The sequence below is a fragment of the Octodon degus genome, unplaced genomic scaffold, assembly GCF_000260255.1.
Source record: "Octodon degus isolate 3935 unplaced genomic scaffold, OctDeg1.0 scaffold00110, whole genome shotgun sequence".
In the NCBI taxonomy this organism is placed as follows: domain Eukaryota; kingdom Metazoa; phylum Chordata; class Mammalia; order Rodentia; family Octodontidae; genus Octodon; species Octodon degus.
The window spans coordinates 3,216,805-3,229,087 of NW_004524686.1; the positions used below are offsets into that span (position 1 = coordinate 3,216,805).

The 12,283-nt window shown below is 39.8% G+C and overlaps 1 pseudogene; it reads right to left on the minus strand.

Moving 5' to 3' along the window:
* Nucleotides 1–1,855: 1,855 nt before the first annotated feature.
* LOC101580127 lies at nt 1,856–11,579 on the minus strand (annotated as a pseudogene).
* Nucleotides 11,580–12,283: the final 704 nt, after the last annotated feature.

A 12,283-nucleotide genomic window follows, 5' to 3' on the forward strand; every position in this document is an offset into this window, starting at 1 on the left:
TTTTTATGTTATTGTAATTGTTCCCAACTGCCAGAGATAATAAGTCAAAAGGCATTGAGAGTTCTCTTCTGTCAATACCAGGAAGTCAATCTTCCATCTATTCTGGTATAATTTAGTGCAGCGAGAATCAACTGATTTCACAGATAGTAACTTTATTGAATATACAAACGGAAGTGTTATAGGGAAAATAATTTTTCAGTGAACAGCAGAGATAACTTAGCAATCAGGAAATGCAATCTCTTTTTGGTCTCTAAACTTACTCAAAGGCTGGAAGTTGCCTGGAATCCTCCCCCCCTCATCCCCCACAAAGCAGTGATTTACAGAAATGAAACCTGCGGGATACATATTATGCAAACGCTCTGGGGAAGTGAATCACAGCACATTCAAACTAAAATTGATGGAGCTGCAGTGAAAATAAAGTTATTAAATTTGTGGTGAAGGGGAAAATTTGAAGGGTAACACTTTTAGAGGTATCTTATATATAAAACCAGTCAAGTGCTTCTGAAGGCAGTCATACACCAAGCCACTGCCTCCTGCATCCTAACCCATCAGGCACTTCCAGCCTGGAGCTTACTTCACTCTTCTGCCCACTACACCACATTCGAGATCTCTCACTTTCACCCCAATCCTAGATTCAGAGCTGGTTTCTGCATGTTTAAAAAAATTTTTTTTTTCTATTTGTTAGAGAAGGGTCTCCAGGGTCTACAGGGTCTCACAACTAGATCAGACTCATAGTGAGTCTCCTGTTTACGGCCTCCCAAGTGCTGGGATGACAGGTGTGTGCTACCACACCCAGTCTCAATTGCTGTCTCAGCGTGCCCCAGGGCCAGGGTTGACATGGCATGCCCGGGGATTGAACTCCCAGCCCCTTCACCTGCTTGCAGGTGCTTTAATCTGCTGAGCTATTTGGCCGGCCCTTAAAACTTCTTAATTAAAAAATGAGTTAAATTGACAAATAAAATTGTACATATTTATGTTGTACAGCATGATGTTGGTGAAATATGTATACATTCTGGAACGGCTAAAATTGAACTAATGAACATGTGCCTTACCTCCTAAGTCATTTCTTGTGGTGAGAGCACCTAAAATGTACTTAGTGACTGTTAAGTATAAAATGAGTTGACTAGAGTCATCCTGTTGTATGGTGGATCTCCTGAAGATCTCTTTTGTATCCTTTGAAATACATTTCCTGTATCCCCTACCACCCCTAGCCTCTGCTGGCCACCATGCCACTTTCTGCTCCTAAGAGTTAACTTTTTTAGGCTATGTGCAAATTAACTCATGTGGTATTTGCCTTTTGGCACCTTGTTTAGTCACTTAACATAATGTCCTTCAGATTTAACCATCCCATAAAATATAATCAGAAAATATAATTTCTTTCCTTTTGAAGGATGAATAGTATTTTTGTTTGTTTTGATAAAAAAGTTTGTGTTTAAAAATTTTTTTTAAAGGCACATTAAATCAATTCTCATATGAGTAGGCAGGGATCAGGAGTAGGAACAAAAGATTATCCCACTTTACCCATCATACACTAGTGTCATTTTTCAAATTTACACAGATTCCATTTCTAGTCCCCCTTTTTCTCTTCTGAAAGGATTTCAAATTCACCATGTTAAACAATGTTCTGGGGGCTAGGGTTAGGGTTCTGCACTAGCAACAGTGGAAGGATGTCCTGGAGTTCTTTTTTAGGGTCACTCTACTGCCCACCAACTCCTCCCTTACAACATGAGCTGGTTTCATTTGGAGTCATGGATTTCCGTCCATCCAGAGCTCTCTGGCTCTAGGAAGGGCCCTTCACATCAACATCTATCAGAGCTGCGGCGGCGGGGTCCCTGCCACTGACCTGTGCTGGTCTTTATTTGTTCTTGCGTGTTTTAAGGCTTCTATGGTGACTCCCTGAGGAAGTGGAAGAAGCAGCCTTCTGGGGCTTCCACCCCTGCGCAGGTCCATCCAGATCCTCAGGGTCCTCCTGGCTGGGCTCATGCTCCTGATTATGAAAGTCCGGAGAAGTGTCCCTTTCTGTCCCACTTCCTGGCTTCCTCTTTCTAGTGAGCTGGTCCTGAACTCCTGCCAATACACTTACAGCAGCTGCTGATGTGACAGAAGATTTACAGAAGAGCCGCTCGGCTTCTCTACACTTCCAGTTCCTTCGATCATTTTTGCTGTTGGAGTTTTTTTGGTCGGTCAGATAGCGATCCCAGCTACGAATAGTATTGCCATACATCTGAGTGTCTTCCAAGTAGCTTCCTTCAAAAGCACACATCTGTCTCTTCAAGTTTGCCAGTGTTTCCGCCAGCTCCCGCCGGTGTCTGGGGTCTACAGCGGGGCCGCCTTGTTGTGCATCGCCATGTTGGGCTGTATTTTTGTATGTATACCTCACATATTCTTCATTTATCTGTTGGTGGACACTTAAAAGTTAAATCTTAAGTCGTTAGGTTTTTTTTTATGTAAAAGACCACCCAAACCAGCTCAAACCCCTCACCCAGAACACTCTGATTTAGCATAATTCATGGGCTTTATTTATTTATTTATTTATTTGGCACAGGGTCTTGTTATGCAGCTCAGACTCGTAGTGATCCTCCTATCTCAGCCTGTCCAGTGTTGGAATTACAGATATGTGCCACCATTCCCAGTTTCAGGCCAGCACATCATGCCTGGGGGTCCAGGGCCAGCACAACATGCAGTACCAGGGATCGAACTTGAGACCTCACACTTTCCAGGCAGGTGCTTAGACCACTGAGCAACCTCTCCAGCCCTCGTGGGCTACTTTTAAGAGCAGCTGAACATTTTGCAAATTCAAATCATTTCTGTAATGGATACCTTGAAGTAGGCTAAGTAGAGAAGTTGACAGAATAAAAGATGTAAATTGAAATTAAGCACATTCATATATCACAGCACATTTAAATGGAAACTCTAGGGAGGGAGCGCTTCTCTTACTACTGATTCAACAATATATAATTTCAGGTTGAAATGGATGTTCTCCACATGGTAGATGAGCAAGAACTGATGCAAGATGAAGGAGTTAAAAATATACCTCTTTGGTATACTGACTGTTTTGAATTAGAAACACTTGAAAAACAGCAGGTGCAAGATCATACCAACCTCTTTTCTATTTCTTAAAGGAGAAGATGAATCTCCTACATGAAAGATGTCCTCTCTACAGAATAGCATGCATATTACTAAGGATGGAAGGCTCAGGCTGAAGGAAATGTGTACAAAACAATCTTGTTATGCTAAACTTTGTCTTCCTGGCTATTTTTTTACTGTATTATTGACCTCAGCTCACTCTTCTTTACTGTGTCACATTCTCAAAATTTAGTACTCTTTGTCCAGATAAGTAACTGTGCTCCTTCAGGTTATTTCCTTATTGGGGTTCCTGTGCCATGTAAAACTTGTATCAGATATGTTTATACACTTCTTCATATTTCCTTATGTCTTATGTAAATTTAATTTCAGTACAATCTGAGCCACTAAGGGATTGGAGGTGGAATTTTGCCTCCTTCCCAATGGCAAATTCTGAGGTTTTGGGCTGCATTGGTGTTAGGTGGCAAAAGAGCAGGATGCGTTGCAAACAAGTGCAAGGAATTTGCCCTAATGGTGTGCTTGAGGAGAAGCCAGAAAGCAAGGTCTGATGCATCTCTGACAACATAGAGAGTAGCTTTGTTGGAATTGAAACATATCACATGTTTTGGCTTATACTCATCTTTAGCTTGTTATTGCTCTTGGTACAAGTGACTAGATCCTTTAAACAGACCCAGAAGTCCCTACATGGTCTAGTGCAGTGACGGCAAATCTTTTAGCATTTTCAAAGATAGCAAGCAGGCCACTGCAGCCAGCGTGCCATAGGTTCACCATCATGAGTCCCTGCCTCTCTCTCCAGATTCACCTCCTGACGTGTGCTGTGGCCATGCAGCACTACCCTGGAAGCACCGTACTTTCTCCTGCCCCTGCTGTGTACACGCTATTGTCTCTGCCTAGCTGTTCACCCCGCCTCCCCAGTCTCATTGATCCCTGCTGATTCCTCAACACAGTCTTTATTTCTTTATGGAGAACCAGATCTTCAGGATGACGAGAGAGAGTTCTATGTGCAGACTTTCTCTCCTCATTGGTCTGAGCCTCCCAAGCGAAGCATCTGTTGGAATAACAAATAACCCTAGAAACCAGAGATGGAGTTCTCTAGAACAACTTAGAGACAAACCTCTCTGGAGATACCTGGGGCAATAAAGCCTCTTTTTCCTCCCTGGAGACATTTATTCACATTCCACAGTAATCACCATGTTTCCTTTTCTTCCTCGAGGAGATTTGCTCAGATTAATCTCTTTTTCTTTCCAGAGGGTAGACAGGCAGATGGACATCCTTGTAACAGCCATGCTGCTAGAATTTAGGGTTCCTCCTTGAGGTGTACCTTATTGCCTGAGCAGGTAGTATTTGACCCCTTTCATTGTGTTGAGGAGATTGGAGTGTGAGGAGGTCATGCTCTTAGCTGCTGTTTTTGATATTAGTAACAAACTGCTCATGTCTCTGACTCAGGAATCTTGTGCCTTCTTCTATTATACATTTACAAAATGACAGGCTACTTTGTTAACTTGCAAGTTGAATGAAATTTTAAGCCCTTGACAATTTCTAACTTAATACATGACTAGTCAAGCCCCCTCATCATAACACTATGGACACTTATTTATGGCTTATGTCTCATTTATATTCATTTATTCATTGCTTACTTGATTAATATTTATCTCTTGCAATGGATGGGCAGTGTGTTGTATGTTTTTCCTTGTTGTAGCTCTTGCCCTTAAAACAGTGCCTTAGCAATTAGCAGGCACTAAATATTTACTTGTTGAATGTGAAGAGAGGTTAATTCTAATTTAGAAGTTGAAGGGAGACTCAATAGAGGAGACAATTGTAGTAGGCATTGATGGTTGTATAGAATAGACAACTGAATACAGAGGTCATGTCTTTCTGCCTGAAGGGATAAAATGGTCAATGTCAGCAGATGATGTAATGTAGGTATGTTCCACCAGTTCCCTGGGGCTTGAGGATAAGCAGTATATGTTGGATGATAATGAAAAGTGAGGTACTTTATTGGTACATTTGAAATGTAATAAAGTGTAGGAAATTCTGAAAATTAGTGCAAATGAGAGACTGATGTGTCTACAGAGATTTAATCAGAATAGCCAAATAGAATCAAGAAGAGAAAAATTTCAATGTTTTTATGGATTAGGTATTATTATTATTATTATTATTTCCTTCCTTCCTCTCTTTTACCCTCCCCTCTCTTCCCTTCCCTCCTTCCCTGACTCTCTCCCTTCCTTTCTTCTTAATACTGCTAATGAGGAAATAGATTTATGTCTTACGTCTTTTGTTTCTTTTCTCTTGGGACTGGTGAAAGGAGTAGGATGCTAATTGAAATATTCTTTCTGCCTTTGAGTTTCAAAACTGAATTTAGTGTTGGTTAATCCCAAGGCAGTTTAGGAGTAAAAGAAGCAAGAAAAGTATTATGATCTAAAACAAAATAGCGAACTATGGAAGATAACACTAACTGGTTTCTAGATGAGAGAGAGAGAGAGAGAGAGAGAGAGAGAGAGAGAGAGAGAGAGAGAGTGTGTGTGTGTGTGTGTGTGTCTGCTTTCTATCAACAGCCCTTGCTGTGTTATGTCCTTGAGCCTCAGGGCTCCCCACAGAGAAATGATGCTACTCTGCACCTAAAGGGACAGCTCACAGTAATTCCTTTAGGACAAAATTAGCACACGGAAGGATCTTAATTTGAACACTTCTGGATGAATTAAGAATGCTCTTGTGTTTTCTTTATTTGTTCCTTTATTTTGTTAAAAAATAGAATGGAGACAATAAATTATCTCTTAGGGATTCTCATAAGGAAAAAAAGAATATGACAATATGAAATTATATTTCAAAAGCCTACCAGAAGATCTTTTCTCAGATATTACTTCAGTAATAGCATGTACAAAAATTCCATTTAGTGAGACTGCCACAAATAAACCCTTATCTATTTTAATATTTTAGGACCCTCATTCATTCTTGAATTCTTCTGAACTTAATTATAATTTTTCGGATTCTTTGATTCCTACAATGCTGGTTTTCTTATTATCAAATGGCCATACATAGCTAAGCTTTGTGGAAATATGAATTCTTAGGACTTTCTCATTTCTTTCCTTAATTTGTGTTGATATGAGTGCACTTGGCTTGATTCCAGCAGCCTGTCCCAGGTGGAGAGTGGCTGAAACTGGAGACCAATCCTGAGTGGAGCTCCCAAGGTGAGCCGCATGAGCGAGGCGTTCTAGCTGCTAGATCTCCAGGCCCCGGGAGGGGAGCTAAGCAATCAAGTTGCTAGGCAGCAGTGTTTCAGCTAACAACAGCCTCCGCAGTGTATAGATAAGGTGGAAGAATCATTAAGCAGTTCTTCCTCTCCCATCTGGAGAGAGGTCTCCCCCTGACCTCAGCTCTCTACATTCTGACCCTTGTCTTCATTTCTTCATCTTCCTCTGTCCTTCACCCAAAGAATTTTTAGAACTGTGCTGGATGTGACATTTTGGTGCCTGAACAGGGACTCAGGCTATAAAGAAACTCTAGCAGGTAAGAGGATACTTCTAGTTGTGTGTACAAAGGGAGAGAAGTGCACTGATGTCATCAATACTGATCCAAGAGGTGTATTGTTATCAATATTGATTCCATCATCAGGTGTGAAGCATGGGGAAAACAGGTTCTCCAGAACAACAGCTTTGTATGGAAGTGCTTGTTGTATTCATGATTCCCATAGTTACATTTTTTTTTTTTTGGTGGACTTGGGTTAGAGAGTGTGTTGATGATTGAGAGACTTATTGAGATGACCACAGAGGTTTTAGCTCAAAGTACTACTATAAATTTAGTCCTGAGCAAACAAAGATGACAAAACCACAGTCCCCCCAAGAGACCTTAAACCCTTTAGCTTTGCTCAATCAGATAAGGAAGGAGCTATGTGGTATATAAAAGACCTTTCTCTCCAGAGTAGTGTTTCACTGCGACTTCCATTTCACAGCCACTCAAAGTAAAACTGATAACATTAACCATGCCAGAAGAGGCTACTTCTGCTTTCTCAGTCACAAAAATTTTGCTAGGTCACAGGCTGAGACTTCCACCCTTTATAAAATAGGGTCATCTTCTTCTTTTTTTTAACTTTTAAAAACTTTTTATTTATTTGGTACAGGGTCTTACTATGCAGTTCAGATTTGTAGTGAGCCTCCTATCTCAGCCTGCCCGCTGCTGGGATTACAGGCGTGTGCCATCACACCTGGTTTTGGGGCTAGCATGGTATGCTCAGAGTTCCAGGGCTGGCATGGCATGTGGTACTGGGGATCAAACTCAGGTCTTCTCACTTGCCAGGCAGGTGCTTAGACTGCTGAGCTATCTCCCCAGCCCAATAGAGTCATCTTTTAAATTAACTGTTCAACAATTGGCTTTTGAAAATGCAAATACATGTTATAGAGAGGCTTTCAGGGCCCACAAACAATAGGCTATACTTTTCAAGATGATTTAACTTTATACAGACTTTGGTCCTTCATATGTACAAAGGGCTACCTTAGCAACAACTATCACTCAGGGTATTCATCCACAGCCTAAAGTAAAGGGAAAAAACAAGGTTACTTGTTCAAGCTGTGGAGGCAAAGAACATTTTGCCCAATATTGCTCTGTTGCACCTGTAATGGCAACATTATCTATCCCTTCAACAAAACTTTTTAGTATCTGTCCAAACTATAGATAAGGATATAATTAGGCAAATGAATATAAATCTAAAACTGATGTGGAAGGCTGACCTGGGAAACTTCCAGAGGGGCCTGCTCTGGGCTCACCAAATAGTTGGGGTGCTATAGTGAAGAGAGCTTTCCTGAGGCAGTATGTCCTGGCCTGGCTCCCCTCAGTGGGTTGGATGTAATGCCACAGGTGGATTTCAGGAGCCCAAGCCCTGGAATTGATATCTTTGTGCCACTATGGGCTGTGATAAAGGAAAGGACAAAAGCTTGGCCAGCCCCGCCTCCTGTGTGCTTGCTATGTTTGATCTCTGCTGGGCCCTGCTGAACCTTTAAATTACTGGTCTGCCCATGCAGTGGCATTCATACCATACTCAGGAGCTTGAGACTCTTGGGCTGGTGGGTGAGGAAATAGATGGGAAAGCAAGTGGATGATCATGGGAGGGCAACACCCTCAACTGACTTTGCTGCCATGACCACCCTGGAAGCCTGTGAGACTCTGCTGTCTACTGATCACTGAGTGGCAATAGAGCCAGGCCCCATGGTGCCAACATTGGGTGCCTGTGGGCACTTAAGACTGACAATGGCCCAGCCTATACAAGTGCCACCTTCCAAATGTTTTATACAACTTTTCATATTTTCTTTACTACAGGAATTCTTTATAACCCTCAAAGTTAATAAATTACTAAATGTGTTCACTGTATGCTCAAAATTCAATTATAAAAACAGAAGGAGGAATCCCTCCCTACAAAGTTCATACCTCGTAATAGACTTCACTTAGCAGTATATACTATTAACTTTTAAAATACTACTGGGGTGCAACCATAGCAGCAGAAAGGAAATGCAATCAGGTAAATGAAAAGAAGCCAAGAAGTGTCTCTTGGAAAGACCAGCACATTGGACAATGTCAGGGACCCAGCCTGGTATTTATATGGAGGTCAAAGCTATGCTTGTGTCTTTCCAGGGAATACTGGGTGATCGATCTATCTGGGTGTCAAAGCATGCTGTCCAGCTGTATCGTGGGCCTGAACACAAAAGAGGAATTGGTTCCACTTATCAAAAAACTGATGCTCAGCCCTGTGGCAGTGATGCCTCACAGACTGTGCCACAACTGATGGACAGGATGGGGCTAGACCTGACCTAGGGCCAATGAAAAAGACTAACCAGGATGCTCAGGAGATTAACCAAAGATGGAAATCAAAGGTCTGAGGAGGTGGTAGAGTATATGAAGACAATTGATCTGAAAGCTATATGAAAGAAAGGGATGTGATAGTACCAGTGTTCATAAGACAATATAAGATAGAAAAAATATATTAATGATAGATAAAAGAATTTATCCCTTCCAAATTCCTTTTGTAAGAGATCTCTGCTAATTGAACTACAAAAATTCTGACTAGTCTATTTATAATTACAAACTTCTAAAATTGTAAGAGTTATTATAATTCAATTTGGTCACAAATAGATTTGAGTCCACTGATATTACAAGCAGATTGTCTATGTGTTGGCTTGTCTGTCTTATCTAGCTATTTTTTATTTAAACTCAACAATTTTTTTCTTTCTCCTTTTTGGACCATTTGCTCAGAAGCATCCTTCTAACCCACTACTATTATAGACTACTGGACTCTATTGGATCACTTTGCTGAATTCATGCACCTACATATATGAATGGCAATGGAATACCCATCTCTGACAAAAGTAAGCGAAAAGGGGATATAAATGAAGGACCATTTTGTAGAGAAAAAATATATATCTGTATATACAAAATAATTAGCACTGATATACAGCTGCTTTTTCTTAGTTCAATGAGAAGAATGTTTTGAACTAATAGTGTTTAGACAAGTTATCATGTCTGCATCTTGTACTATGAATAACTACTATAAACATAATATGAAATATATTAATTATTGTAACTGTCCCATTAGCCTGTTTTGAAACTGTCTCATTGCTATTTCTTTCTCAATAAAATTAATATAAAAAAGTAAAATAAAAAGCATCCTTCCACTGAAGTTTCAAAATAATCAAAATGATGTTAAAATTGGTTTTAAAAATATAATGCATATGTGGTTTATGTATTAAGACTTGAGAGTTTCCTATGGTTCAGAAGTAATGTGCCAAGTGATATGATCCACTTTTCTTAAGTCACCAAAAATTTTGTTTAGATAATTAACAAAAAATTCCTTAGGCAGGGGAGAGACTGTTGGACAGGACTCCAACTGATGAACACAAAAGCAACTGCCTGGAAACATTAGCTAGTTCTTGTCCGTTAATGGGAGCCCCTAATAATCTCCATAGCCTTATGGGAGATACCCCAGTAAATGTTAGTAAAATATACTATTATGATATATTTACATTGGTCATTGTCAAAAAGTTAGGTTTTCTAGAAATGAGACAATAAGTTTTCTGATTTGGAGATGCTCTGGTACAAAACTAAACTAAAAAGATAAAAGTTTTCATGGTTGTAACAATTAATTGTTATCAATCTTGTGATGTATTTAATGTATTCACATCTTTGCTTACAACTTGCATTGCAGAATGTACAACAGGGATTATTTATGGTGATAGACTTTTATTTCAGAGTCAGACACTTGCCTTTCTTGCTCCAGCTACTTGTGATAGGAGGTTCATGTCAAACCAACATGAGGTCACAAGTCAGTAATGATAACAAAAGCTTACATAATGGATATGCTATATATACTTAGAGAAGCTTAGACATTAAACAGTCCAGACAATGTCATAAATTTCTTCAGTGACATTGCATTAAATGTCAACCAGTTAGGTGAAAGCTTCTTATATACTAGATAGAGATGAGTGACTACAATGGCTATTTTATGTCAAAATGGAAATTTAGGTGTGTTACAAAAATGTCATCACTATATACTATTGTCATGCTACAATAGTATATATGGCTTTTGATTTAAAATTTCTGTGTGAAACTATATAATTGTTGTCAGTTTACATTTTACAGAGATTCAATTCCTGGAATATCTATGGTTGGTAGGAAATAACGATTGTATATTGTATTTCAAGGTGCTTGATATCAGACAAAATTGTAATATTAAGCATACTGCTTCTATTACAATATAATGTCATTAACCTTCTCTTTTTGATGTTTAATGACTGAGATTTGGAGACCAAAAACTAGAAATATAGATGAGGTAGGAAGATAGGCAATAGTTTTGTTCTGATCCTTTGAGGTCAATTAGGAGCTTGGACATAAGAAAACTTCTTCTCTGACATCCTGTCATTTCATGAACCCCCAATCTTCTGACCAAGGAGGTGATTGGACCACAGAGGAAGCAGATTTATGGTGCATGGTATGCCTAAGAAGAGTTGCTAGGATAGAAAAATCTTCCAAGCTTTCACAGAAAGCAACTTGGTTAAGCAATGGCTATGACTCATTCAGACAGCTGATACTGAGTGAAGAACTAAGAGGTGCTGTACATAGTTCCAAGGTAAATTAAGAAGAGAGTTTACTAACCTTGATAGATAGCAAGAAAGTAATAGTAATTCATACAGGTCTCACCTTAACTTGATCTGGAACATCCGGTAGAAAAATATAACCACAAGATGTATGAAACAATGCCATAATATGTTGCTATAAAAGAACCTCAAATCACTAACACCTTCTCACAATTTCTAGCTACAGTGGTAACTGACCACTGTTATGGGTAATAGATTGCATAAAATTAAATTTTTGGATGTAGGGACCTGAAATCCTTTGACTAAAAATCTTTAGCCTACATGAGTAAGTTCACTCTGAATGAAAGGGTTGAAGAATGAAAAGGTCTTTGGCAGAGTCATCCAAACAAGCTCCTCCAACTTCAGCTGGTCACCCATTGCTTGCAACTGTAAAACAGGAGGAGATGTGTAGAGTGGCTGAAGTTGGAGATCAATCACACATGTGGAGCACCTGAGGCAAGGCATGTGATAAGCTGTTACAGCTCTGAGAACATGAGGAACCCTGAGGTGGGCGAAGCAATCAAGTTGGGAGTTAGAGGGATTTCAACCAACAAGAGCTTGACTCCCTAATGCATACATAAACACCCTGGAGTCATTGAGCAGTTCCTTTACTCCCATCTGGAGAAGAAGGTGCTGCATTCCAACTCTTTCTTCATCCTCATCTATCATTTACCCCTACAATTTCAGGTGCAGCAGTCTCCTTTTCCATTTTGTTGTCATTGATTCTTTCTGAAATAATGCTTCAGAAGAAGCAAGCCAGTGAGAACTCTGGAAAATGTAGATCAACTCTGTATGACTGTCCAGGGAGCTAGATCAGTGAGGATGAGACAGACTCCACATAACAGAAAATGTCATAATATCATCAGCTTAGACAAGGTAGATGTTTGTTTTTCACATAAAATACATGTGGAAGTAAATCATTCAGATTTAGCATGGGGTTATGGTATGCATTTTTTTTAATGATAGCCATAACAGTATCTTCTGCTCTTGTTGAATATGCTCTTTCTTCCAGGTGTGGTGGCACATGCCTGTAATATCAGCACGTGGGACACTAAGGCAGGAGTGTCATGAATTTGAAACCA